Below are 12,567 nucleotides of genomic sequence, written 5' to 3' on the forward strand. Positions count from 1 at the left end.
TCTACCCCATATATGATGTGACTGCTGCATTGATGAAATTATCTATCTTGAAATAAATTAATATGTTTATCAGGTACTGAGGACATTTTAATAACTCACCTGTCAAAAGTACCCGATTATGTCTGGGGGAACTGGCAGCCGATAATTACCTACAATTCAAGCCAGAGGTTTGAGTCTTTGCGAAGGAAAATTGATGAAACACAATCTAAATTAGGTACAGCAATCCATTCCAAGCTGTGATGGGAAAGGGCCTATGTAAGGGGGATAAATGAAGGAGATCCTTGGGTTAGATTTACAGAAGCACAAGAGCTCTTACCAGCTCACATTCGTCACTCTTAAGTTACACCGTGACTTTCTTAAAGTGATACATTAGGGAGAGACCTCAAACACACACACACACACACGCACACACACACACACACACACACACACACACACACACACACACACACACACACACACACACACACACACTGCTGCAGGACTGATGGGCGTCTGTCTCAGGTTCACGCCACCTGGATGTGGACTCGCCGCCCGCCGTCCTCACGGTCCCGCTCAGGTCCGCGTATCGTCTCACTATCGGGTTCCTAGGTGTCCTAATAGATCTCACTTAATGCATCCTGTGGTCACTTCTGGAGAAATAAATAGCAGCCGAAGCCACTTCTCCCGGCTCGCGTGTTCAGCCACAGCAACAGGTGTGCACTGAGTCTGTGTGACATCACTTTTCCTGTTAACGAATAGGTCTGCAAACGCGAAGGCATGAATGTGATCCAGTGGAATGGGTGCAGCCTGAACGCAGACCCCTGCAGCCTGCCTCGTGTTGGGAATGACGCTGATGCTGATGCATTCACACCTCCATAGAACAGAGATTCTAATGAAGCATGCAAACAAGTCATACAATGCTTTTCAATAAGCCCATGATCTGTGTTCAGGGTGATTTTCACTCACTCTGAAACTCAGATGACCCAGTATGACTAGTGTTGGTTGTTCAGATATGCAGATACGATTATACTCCTCTAATCTCCTCTAATTGACATTTGTGGCCACAAAAGGCCGTCCATGTTACACTGTCCAAGTCCCGTCCCTCAAACAGCGATATGCAAACGTCATTATCAGGCGTCACCATCCTCTCAGCGCGAAGCTTCCCGGCCGCTGCTGGGACGGATCCGCTCAGAGCTCTGCATATGGCGAACATCTGGACCTCTGGCAGGAGACGCGGCGGCGGAGGAGAGGAGGGGCGCGGCATGCGGCGGACTTTTTAATCTGTCTGTCTATGTCTCCTCTCTGTCATTAACCTCACGCCCTGACAGCCTGCTCCCTGTGACACTGACCTGCTTCACCTAATGAGCTACCAATTACTACAAATTAGGCGAGAGAGAGAGAGAGAGAGCGAGCGAGGCCACCGCCATCATCCACTCCGCACACTCCTCCCAACGCTTCCGTGGGATTTGGATGTAACTGGATGCTCAGCTGGAATGAATAACAAGGCGAGCGGAGGCATTTGATGAGGCCGAGCGCACCTCGGCTTTCTGGAGGTGCGGCGTCCACGCAGACGGGGCTGCGGCGCCTCTCGCGAGCCTCGAGCGTCATTTATATTTGCCCCTGCTTCTGTGCGCGCGCACGCCCACGCGCTCGGTCTTTCACCTCGCACACCTGGCTACTCTGTGAGATCAGCGTCTCTGGCCCGTCTCCATGTTTATTCATTTATTTCTGGGAAGCCGAGGAACGGTCGCCGGTGTCTCGGTCTCCTGTGGCCGAGGGGGGAAGGCATCCCAAATTTATGCATGGCAGCAGAAATTAATTAGGCATCAATTAACTCATGCTAATGTGTGTGCATTGAATTTTTTTAAGTGGCCGCCTGTTAACTAATTTGTAAAAACTGTTCCACAGAACCGTCGACAGTCGGGAACAGACAGTGTCTTGTAGGCTATTTTCTCATACGTACAGAGCGGGGGGGGAAAACATGGAATCAGAGCGGAATAGAGGGAAGTGTTGAAATGTTAATAAACAAAGCTGGAGGAGGAGGAGAATGCGGCCTGCGGAGGTCAAAGCGCTGGAGCCCGCTTCTCCTCCTCACTTAGCTGTGGCCTGGAATGGCCTGCAAGCCACACACACACACACACACACACACACACACACACACACACTGTAAATGCCTCACTTCCCTCCACCTCACTTTCCTGGCTCACCAGCTTTGTGTGTGTGTGTGTGTGTGTGTGTGTGTGTGTGTGTGTGTGTGTGTGTGTGTGTGTGTGTGTGTGTGTGTGTGTGTGTGTGTGTGTGTGTGCGTGGCATACAGTACATACAAATTACCCATAGCTAAGTTCTCTGACCAGCTGACTGTACATGCTTCATGACACATGTAATACATTCGCATCCCGCCGCTCGCTTCCATGCCTGTGTTCCTCTGCACAGGTGGCACCAGCACGGGCTGAGCGACGGGCTCCGTGAAATAAAACCCACCGCCCAGCATCGAGTAACACACGGGCTCCGCGGTGCGTATCTGCCTCTCTGGCAGCAGCGTTCCGTTAACCTCAGCCCGCTCACTACGAGCACTCTTAGCGGCGCACAGACAGCTTGATCAATAGGTCAGCCTGCTGACAGCGGTCCTCGGGGCGCTGGGGGGAGAGACAGGCTGGGTTTGGGGTGGGGGGGGGGGGGGGGGGGGGGGGGGGGGGGGGGGGGGCGGTTACGGGTGATCATGTATCCCGCAGACACCGGCAGCAGCTAAACAGGAGGAACAAAAGCCACAAAACACTCACTTAACAGATGACCCTAACCCCAACCGTCCACACTGACCCCACAGTAGCCCTGCAAAATGTAAAACAATCGCATCGCGTCCCATTCATATTGTATAGAGGGTTTGTGTATGTGTTTATAAAAACCATAATGTTGTTCCCCAGCATTTCTTGTAGTGACCTCACAGGCCCTGTTAAATAATCTGTGTGCGATTCCAGGGCCTGAGCGTCGTCCCCGTGCCTGTGCTCATGGGGGACGCCGGAACACATAACCCCGCATTTACATTCAAACAGAGCGTTTGACAAAGCCTTAGCAACAGGCTCCTTAATCAGCGGCCGGGCCCGGGCCGGCCTCCTCCTCTGCTCTCCTTACAGCCATGATCTTGAGAAGGGCTTTAAATTGGAAATTATTACACATTAAACCCTCTGCGCAGAAGCCAGGATCGAATTGGATCAATATCTTGCCCAGCACAATAAATCAGACGCTCTCTCTCCCCCCGTCCCCCCCGTTTCTCCCTGGCTTCCTCCAGTGGCTACAGGCCACCGTTCGGCTGCAACATATTTAAATTTTCTCGTAGCAAATTAATTCCAACATTTTCTCTTGATCGAATTAGGCCGAGTGCTGGTGCTGTCGCAAGCGTTTGGGCTGCTCCCGGGGAGAGACAGACTGCCAGGCCTGGACACAGGTAACAAGCGGCGGTGTTGAGTCGCTGATAATCTCCCCACTAATTCTCCATTACAGCAAAATGAGGCCATAAATCTTCCTGACAGCTGATCGATGTAAACATTGTTTCCCCCATGATTGCCAGCTCTCCCAGCGGAGCTACTGTCCGCTCACAATCCGCTGAAATTACTCCCGCATCATCCCTCCCTCCCTCACCTCCCTCCCTCCCGCCCTCGGCCGAGCTGGTGTGTGCGCGTCGGCCCGGCGGGGAAACCACAGTCACCGGCGTCCTGTCGGGGGACGAGGTGGCCGTCTAATTTTAGCTCAAAGCCCGCTAAACAAATGGGAAATATTAATCAAAATGTCTCCCGTTTAACCAGTGGCACCGGCGATTCTCTATAGAAGAGCGATCGCTCCACTAGCCGGGGACCACGCGGCGGCCGCAGGTTGAGCGAAATGAAAAGAGTGCTGAAAAATGAGGGAGCTAAGGAATAGAAGGTACAACACCGAGTCAAAGCCCGGTTCCGCGGCTATCACTCCTCCTCCTTCCTGGGCGCGGGTAATGGCATTAGGCAGAGTAAACCGCGGTGAGAGATGGACTTGTCAAGCAGTCAAAGCACCAGGCTCGTTATCGGCGTGTTCGCTGTCTGCTAATATTCGACAGCATTATTAAAATCCAATATGCATGCGATTACGGCGACGGGGTGCTGTTAGCACGGGACGGCGGGCTGTGATCGCACGCGGGAGAGGCCGCTTCAAGGAAATGCCACGCGTGAAGCGCTTTGAACGCGATAAACGCATTCAGCTCAAAAGCCAAAATTGATTTCGGCTAAAAAAACGGAAAGGGCGCGTTGTTGTGGGCAGCTGTTTTTTCGGTATCTGGTCATTTCTCACGTTAGCTTCTCATTAGCTTCCCCGCCGTTTTCAACAGTAAGAGACACGGTGTGGACGCTGAGTCGTGTCAGTTGGACCACGGGTTGGTTCCGTTACTGCAGGGACGGATGAGGTTCCAGTCGGATGCTGAGGGTTCTTACATTATGTTGGATCCACCATGCACACAGTTAAGCCACCTTGTTGTTTGTTGATATGCAGAGTACAGTTAAAACAACAGTGTTTTTCCTTTTTAGGACTCCAGCTGTCTGTTCAGGCGCGTTTATGAGTCCTGCGACCACTGAGCGCCGAGGGTCTCGCGCGACAGACCCCGAAATATCCTGCAGCGCCTCCAAAGGTCAGCCGGGCCAGCACTCCACCGCAATTGGTTGGACTCCGGCGCTGTCACTAGCATTATGACTTCATCACCCCTGAGCAGACAGGAAGAGAGAGAAAGAAAAACACTCTGCACCCATCCGTCAATGTCCGTCTCAAATTACAGTTCAACCAATCACCGGCGAGGATCAATAGGGAGCGGCCGGGCAGGTCGGGAGGGGCGGGTGTCACGGCGCGGGGAAGCGGAGACGAGAGGAGGGCCTGAAGATGCGCGTTGAAAGGCGGGAGAGTAACTGATCGATACGGGAGGATGGATTTTGTCATTTTGAACCGGGCTGTCAGAGGCCCGTTGCCTCCCACCTGCTCCGAGCGATATCCTCCAGGCCCGGGCTGTGGCTGACACGTCCGTCCATCACACCCCTCCGGCCCGGTCCCTCCTCCCGCTGCCACCGTTAGCATAAAACTTTAGCGCTAATGACGCTAGCGTCAACGTGCACAGGTCACCGGGTGCATCTTTAAGGGGCCAATCACTGACCAGGACCTGGTCCACATGGCCATTCCTTTTTATCATGTCGTCCTCCACGTTCTAGGCCCCAATGTGTCGATGCCGACCCCTTGCTGCTCCATGCGCGAGGAGAGGCGGATGCACTAGCGGGAGCAGTGTGAACGCCGCATTATTAACTCAATAAGAAACAAAGATCTCCTTTATTGGGATGCGCCCTGCTGTAATGGTTGTTTGATTGGAGGCCAGCGTCTCTATTGACAGGTGAAGTAGACTGATTAATGGCGGCTTAAGCCAGCAAGGATAACAGTCCTTCACAGGGCTTATTTAACTCTGAAAGAGTGACTGATGGTCCACTGCAGGGGTGTCGTCTAAATCGCTCCCCACCGAAGCCTCTGAGCGCAGTAATGGAGCCATTTACATGCACGTGACCTCACCAAACATTGATTGGGCTGATTTTAGTGAAGCCTTTTGCTGACTTTCCTTCTGGAGGCTACAGTACGCCTCTCGCACTTGAAGCTGCTTTTACCTGGACTATAATGAGAACCGTGAGACGATCCCGCGTTCCGTCTTTGGAAAAGCTTCAAAATGAATACGGTTTCAACTAAAAACTAGTACTAGGTTTTCATTGTCATGATTATTAACCTAAATCATAACCTTAGGTCAGCAAACGCCTTGATGCATTTAATGTCTAGGTCAAAAGTTGCTTAAAAGTGTTGTGCAAAGTAGTACAAAGCACTTTCGCTATAGAATTAGCGCATCGCTGTTTGTTACAGTTTATCATATACCGCCTTATGTTAATGCTTTGACCTGAGGTGCAGAGTTTTAAAGTGAGGCCAGAGCAGCATGAGAAAAAGTGGTTTTAGTCCAAACCGCGCATGCAGGGAAAGTGAATGAATATACAGTAGAGTATCGGTATTATGTCTGTCATAGGGGCCAAAGGTGACTTGTTTGGGGCTTGGTTGAAGCTCTGGTTTTAATTCAATGGATCAGAATAGCTCAAATTGACACCAAGACCCATCTGCCCACTGAATTAATCCTCCACTCTTTTCCATTTGGCCATTTTTTTTCCCTTTATCAGCTCCATCCATTTCTTTATTCATTCAGTTGACTTTTGAAAGGGGAGAGGTGACATGTCCCGGGGCATATATTTATTGTTGTTTTTTTTTTAAACCCAGCGATTTCAAGTGTAACACTTGCAGACTGCAGGGTCACTGGCAGTTATATTTCTCCTCTTCCTCCTCTCCCTCCTCTCTCTCTCTCTCTCTCTCTCTCCCTCCCTGTGAAATCGATCGTTTGTTTGTAAGGAGCTCAAACAGACCGGGAGAAGGATTCAGTGCTGTGCTGGCAGCCAGAGCAGCGCTGAGCAGAAATGCTGCTGGGGAAAGAGGCAGGAAAACCTCCCCATCCTCACCGTCGGGGCGCGTGACCCCGGTGCGCACACGCAGGGATTCGCAGAGGCAGAGTGCGCGCTGCTCCGCGAGCCCTGGCCCTCTGCTTAAGTGAGTGCAAATGAACTGAAATAAAACTTTTAAAGGTCAATATAAATTTGATTTGTTGTCCGTGCGCTAAACCTTAATCACATTAGAACAAAGCTCCCCCCGCTCGTTCAAACGGCTGCTCCCGCATGTTCATCTCCTCCGCCCCGCCGCGCGTCGTGGGGTTGAGCGACAGGTGACGAGCCTTTACGCGTCCGCGGCCCCCGATGGGAGGGAGCGCGGCAGAACTGTCACGCAGAGAAGCTGGACGCGCCGAAGGAACATTCGAGGAGCAGAGCCGGAGCTCGAGGAAGCGACAGGATGACGCACGGCGGACGGGGACGCTTGTTTTCCGCGCCGCGCGGCGGCGCGTCGTCTCGGTGGGCACCGCGGCAGCCGAGCCCCACGGGGGTCAGCCGTGTAAGGAACATAAAAGGCCAATTTAATTTAGCACGTCCGCGGCTACAAAGTATTTTAATTCCGACAGCTGTGACTGAGGAGTTAATATTTGACTTGTCAGAAGTGGGGCCGGGGCCAGTGAATCATTGTAATTCTCATTAAGAGGCTCTCCCCCAGCAGCACCCTAATGCAGAATAATGAAAGTCAAGACGGAGTGAGCTTCTAATGCCAGTTGAGGCCTATCTTTTAATATTCCCCTCTTGATGGATTAGGGAAGCGGGAAATTCATCTTGGATCATAGGGCCTAATTTAATAAAGGATCATTCCAGGAGTATTGCATTTTATAATAATGTCATTTAAAGTGTCGTCTTCCATTTTTGCCGTCCCATATGTATGCTTATATAATGGTGCCGGAGGGATGTGTTGTAGCCGTGTAGAGTCTCCGCCGTGCCCCGCTCCACCCTCTCCAGACCACACTCTCCGTCTCCCTGTGGTCCACGGGCTCTCGGCTCCGCTGCTTTTACGCGTCCCATCGCTCTCGCGGAGCCAATTGAGCGCGCCGTTAGCAGGAGTTCAGTTCCTCCCGCGTGCTGCTGTTGCCTCCAATAATTTCTAATAGCGTTTAGAGAAAATCGCCCGTGATATGAGTGGTGGGATTGTAAATATCACCCAAAGGAAGCGGCATAAAGACGCATTACGCCTGCTCCAGCGCAGGCTCTGGAAACGCAGGCAGGGCTATATTTACCCCGGCGCTCACAAAAGAGCAATGGCTTTTAGGGAATAAAGTAAACAAATGTGACTAATATGAGGAACTGTTGACGTTAGCGGCAGCACAAAGCTCCCAATTATACCTCGTAAGGGCTCGTATGAGTGAAAAATGGTGGGTGTTAGTGAAAAGGGTAGTGTGACTGCGTTTTGTGCGCACGTGGGGCTCAACAGACGAAAAATCACAATAAACTCTGTGTTTAATAGAATTTCCAATGATGCACATACAGTAAAGCGTGTTGAACACAACCAATAACCCAGTGACTGCAAAGGGGGGGCTTTTCTTTGCAGGGGTGCGTATCTAGACTGTATATTCTATGCTCACTAGCAACAATCAACCTTGTGCATGCATAGATAGTTGTAATTAATCTTTTAACACAATTTGTGCTTTGATTCGGGCGGAATCTGCTCCACAGCGACCTATGGACGCATGGACGGGCCAGTCTCCTGCTCGGTGGTCCCACACGAGCACCTTCGGCACACGGCGAGTCAGACGTGACCTTTTAAAAGGGTCTTTGTCATCATTAAGATAAGAGGCAGTCTCTCAAAAATGCTTTAGCTCAACAAAGTGCTTCCTCTCTGGCACACTCGTGTCTTTGGCACCTCCGTGCGTGCCCTCCTCTATCTGCTCCGCTCTAACACAGCGGCTGCCATCGTCCCCCCGACTCTGCCTTTCCTCTCCGTTGAGTCCATTGAAGCTCGAATCGGACAGTTGAAGCGCCTTAAAGGAATCAGGCCACAATGTTAAATCAAGAATGGGGCTGCTGGTTCTGAGATATAGTTGCTGTCAATCAGCCTGCTTCCTTCCTCTTCATAACACGAGCAGTTATCTCCCACCGCAAGTGTCAGCTATTTTGGGATGCATGTGATATTCATTCTCAATCCGTGTGTCACTTCCTTACGTTTTTTTTTTTCCATTGTTAAACAATAAGGGTGGAAAAGTTTCGCGCCCTGCACAAACTGCACTCCGGTGGGTTGTTGAGGACTTTAGAGCTCCAGCTCCAGTGTCTCCAGTTTCTACTCTAGTCATCGAGGAAACCATTACATAAACACGTCTTGAATTGACAAATTCCAACAGTCGGCCTCTTTGTTCGGCCGGCGTGACGGGGGGGGAACGACGTAGGGAGTCTGAGGAGCGAGGCTGTGAGAAAGTGGGAGCGACGCAGAGACGGCGGCGCACGCCGAGGTGCAGCGATAGCGGAGGAGGAGGAGGAGGAGGAGGAGGAGGCACGGGCGAGGGCAAACCTGCGAGATCTATTTTTACATCCCATTTCAGAATGAGATAGTGTCCTTCTCTCACCCCCCCCCCACCCCCCCGCCGCCGCCGCGCAGGAAGCTAATGCAGGCCTATTTAATTAGACGTTGGCAGATTGTTGAGCCAACACTGTAATCCAATAGAACATCACACCGCTACGGGGTCCTGCCTCCTCCGATGCCTCCGTGGCCCCGCGATGCAGCTCAGTCAGCTCTTCGCATTTTGCCTGCCCTTCTCTCAGCTTGTGACATCAATTTGCATTAACCTGCATTGAAACAAGCCGCAGCCCCCCCCCCCCCCCCCCCACACACACACACACACACACATACACACACACCGTCCGCTCAACCTACTGCTCCCAGTTAAACTTGACATGGTCCCCCACCGTTATACATTAGCGTCCACGCTCATCTTATTAGCCTGTAATGGGACGTGCGCACGTGTTTGTGTGTGTGTGTGTGTGTGTGTGTGTGTGTGTGTGTGTGTGTGTGTGGTTCTTTATGTGCAGGCCTGGGGGACGGCTACTTACTGTACATGCACTTGAGGAGTAAATTACCATAGCAACACAGCTGTCAATACTGCTGTATCAATGCGAGGATGCGAGTGGCAGGATCAATGAAAACATCTGAATAAGATGCCCTGCATGACAGCGGCTGCCTGCTTTAAATTCTATTACTTCTACGGCACTTGACCCCTCGCCCCCCTGTTCTACTGACTTATTAATATAAAAGACAGCACTTAGGACAGTAAAGCTAAACTTTAATGGATCCCGCTTTAACAGAAGGTTATTAGAAGGATGCAGTCGTTTCTAGACCCTTCACAATCATGAGTCACAAGTTTATTAAACCCCATGGTTCTGACCATTTTTTATTCAAACGCGTCCATTCGTTCGGTCCCGTTTGTTTTCAAACGGTCCGTCTTTTCATCATGATTCTGTTTATTTGGATGCTCCAAATACTAAACGTTGCCTTTTAACACATTTGCCAATACCTCAAAGCAGATTCATATAATAAATATATGACTAATGTTTACGGATTCCTTAGGTCTAAATCACAGTACAAAGGCTTTGCTCATAACGCTGTGATGTGTTTATATGTGACTACTGAATGAAGAACTGTAGGTAAATTGCAGCCAGCGTATCTATCATAGGGTTGTATGTTTTCTAACATCAGCTAGATGTATTGATTCTTGTACGGCACGTACTTAGATTTATGACTATGTGAAAACAACTAACAGCTTTATGAGTATAACATTTACAGTACACAGGTGATTGATGCTCGCACTGAAAACCAGGGGCTATTTTCCATCGCATCTAAACTTTGCCTTGACCGCGCGCGTCTGTCACCGGTTCAGAGAGCATTCGAATGCGGTTGACAGATATATAAATTTCATAAATGGTTCCCTGGGCAGAATGTTGAAAAAGCGTTTAGCCCCAGAATGAATGATCCTGGACCTCCCCGGATTTGCCCACATTAAAAAGGGGCTCGAGCATCCTGATACAAATATTGGGTGATTTGTCGGCTTTCTTGTCATGACATTCATGACATTTTAAAATGGCATTTTGTAAACTTCAGACAGCGTGAATACAATCAATATGAGGCGAGTTAGCCCTGTTTCCAAAAGGCTTTTTGTAATTTAAGAGTCTGTGTACAAACATCTGATGATGGAAAAGCAAGTACTCGATTATACTCACACACGGATGATTGGATCTTACCAGCTTGTAAATACAGAGCGGCGTGGGCCAAATGTTTAGCGTTTGCTGCACCGTGTGCCACACCGCCCCCCACCCCCCACCCGCCGCCTCAGCCGCGCATTTCGTTCTCACACTCTGCCTCTCGCGGGGCGCACGTGAACCCGTACATGCCAACACACACTTTCGCATCCACGCTGCAGCCGACGTCAGCCGGTGGAAACAATAGAAATCCCTCAGAGCAACTAATACCCCCAGGTTTCCACTCGTACGCCCTTGTTATGTCTTCTTCAGGGCAGGGACTTATATATTATGTTACCCCCCCCCCCCCCCCCCCCCAATCTGCAAACCAGCTGCAACTGGAAATGAATTAATAACAAATAAAATGCGCCCAGTACATAAAAATGTGTAGATTGCCCCAAGGCACCTAAACAGGAAACAGTGAAACAATTAGACTTCTTGTTTTGTTCTGACCTCTGTTTTGTTTTGTTCTACTTAGCTGGTGAATAGCAGGAGCTGCAGATAGAGACTTTTGTTTTTCTCTGTCTGTAATCACCACGGCTAAGCCTCCCTGGTCATAGCAGGGGTCAGCTGTGTGTGTGAACACCCACTTTTCATCCTACAGTGAAATTAAATACAGTGTTACAGCGGAGCTCCGTGAACGGCTGACAGCAGCCCACACCGAGCGCTGCGGGCCCGCGCCGCGCGTGCATGTGGTAACAGCCAGCGATGCCGCGTCCTAATTGCCGGCCCGAGTGCGATCGGAGGGAGTTTTCAGCAGGTTTCTTTTTCACTTTCGCTCCATTTGATGCTTTTGAAGTCGATCTTTCATCTGCCGGGGCTCCTGATGGCTGTTGTCTTTGGTGCGGTGCCGCGTGCGCCCTGCTCTTTGAGCGCGCCGACGTGTAACAAAGGCGAGCCCTTGGAGGGAAGAGAAGAGAGGGGGAGCGCTCCTCGTGCAGCCGCACGCGCGCAAGTGCGACGGCAAACTGTGGATGTGATCACATTCAGACACAACCTTTCAGATGCAAAAATGCATAAAACTGCCAGAGCTGTCAGTAAAAACTGCTCTGTGTGATTGTTTAACGTGCCCTAATTTGATAAAGGACCAAGGACGGGAAATGAGAGAGTGGTGTGTTTGTCTCAGGGGTTGTACGGGGGTAAATATAGCAACAAGACAGCACCAGTTGATATGAAGGATTCCATAGCGTGGAGTGCTGCTGTGACTCACCGGCCTGTGTGTGTGTGTGTGTGTGTGTGTGTGTGTGTGTGTGTGCGTGCGTGCTTGCTTGCTTACGCGCAGTTGCATTTTATACACGTCCACTTGTGTTTTCATTCATTTGATGGACTTGACTCTAATTGGCCCGCGCTTGGCTCCTCCAGCTCAGTGTAAAATCATCTGTTACAACACAGAAGGAGAGAAAGTGAGAGCGCGTATAAAGTTGAGAAAGAAGGGACAGAAAGAGAGAGAGAGAGAGAGAGAGAGAGAGAGAGAGGGCGAGCAGGAGTGTGCGCGAGAGGGAAGGACAGCGAGGAAAAGCCTGCACGGCTGGCTCCCGGCTGGCTGCGTGGGGGTGTGAGTGTGTGCGTGGAGGGTGTGTTGAGAGGAGAGTGAGAGCACCGGTCGTCTCCATGTCTAATCAGGAGAACACTCGTGTGTCCCCGTCTCATTGTCTCCCGGGCCTTTCCGAGCCGAGGCCCTCCACTCTAGCACCAAAGCTCCAGACACGCTGATAGCTGCCGGACTCACCCGCCAGGTCCTTGCAGGGAGCAAACCTGCGGACTGGGATCGTGACGGATTGAAAGGGTCTGTTGTGGAAAGTGTGCGAGTCACTTGAAGGCACCACACCTCATTTTAGTTGATAAGTCC

The sequence above is a fragment of the Betta splendens genome, chromosome 13, assembly GCF_900634795.4.
Source record: "Betta splendens chromosome 13, fBetSpl5.4, whole genome shotgun sequence".
NCBI lineage: Eukaryota > Metazoa > Chordata > Actinopteri > Anabantiformes > Osphronemidae > Betta > Betta splendens.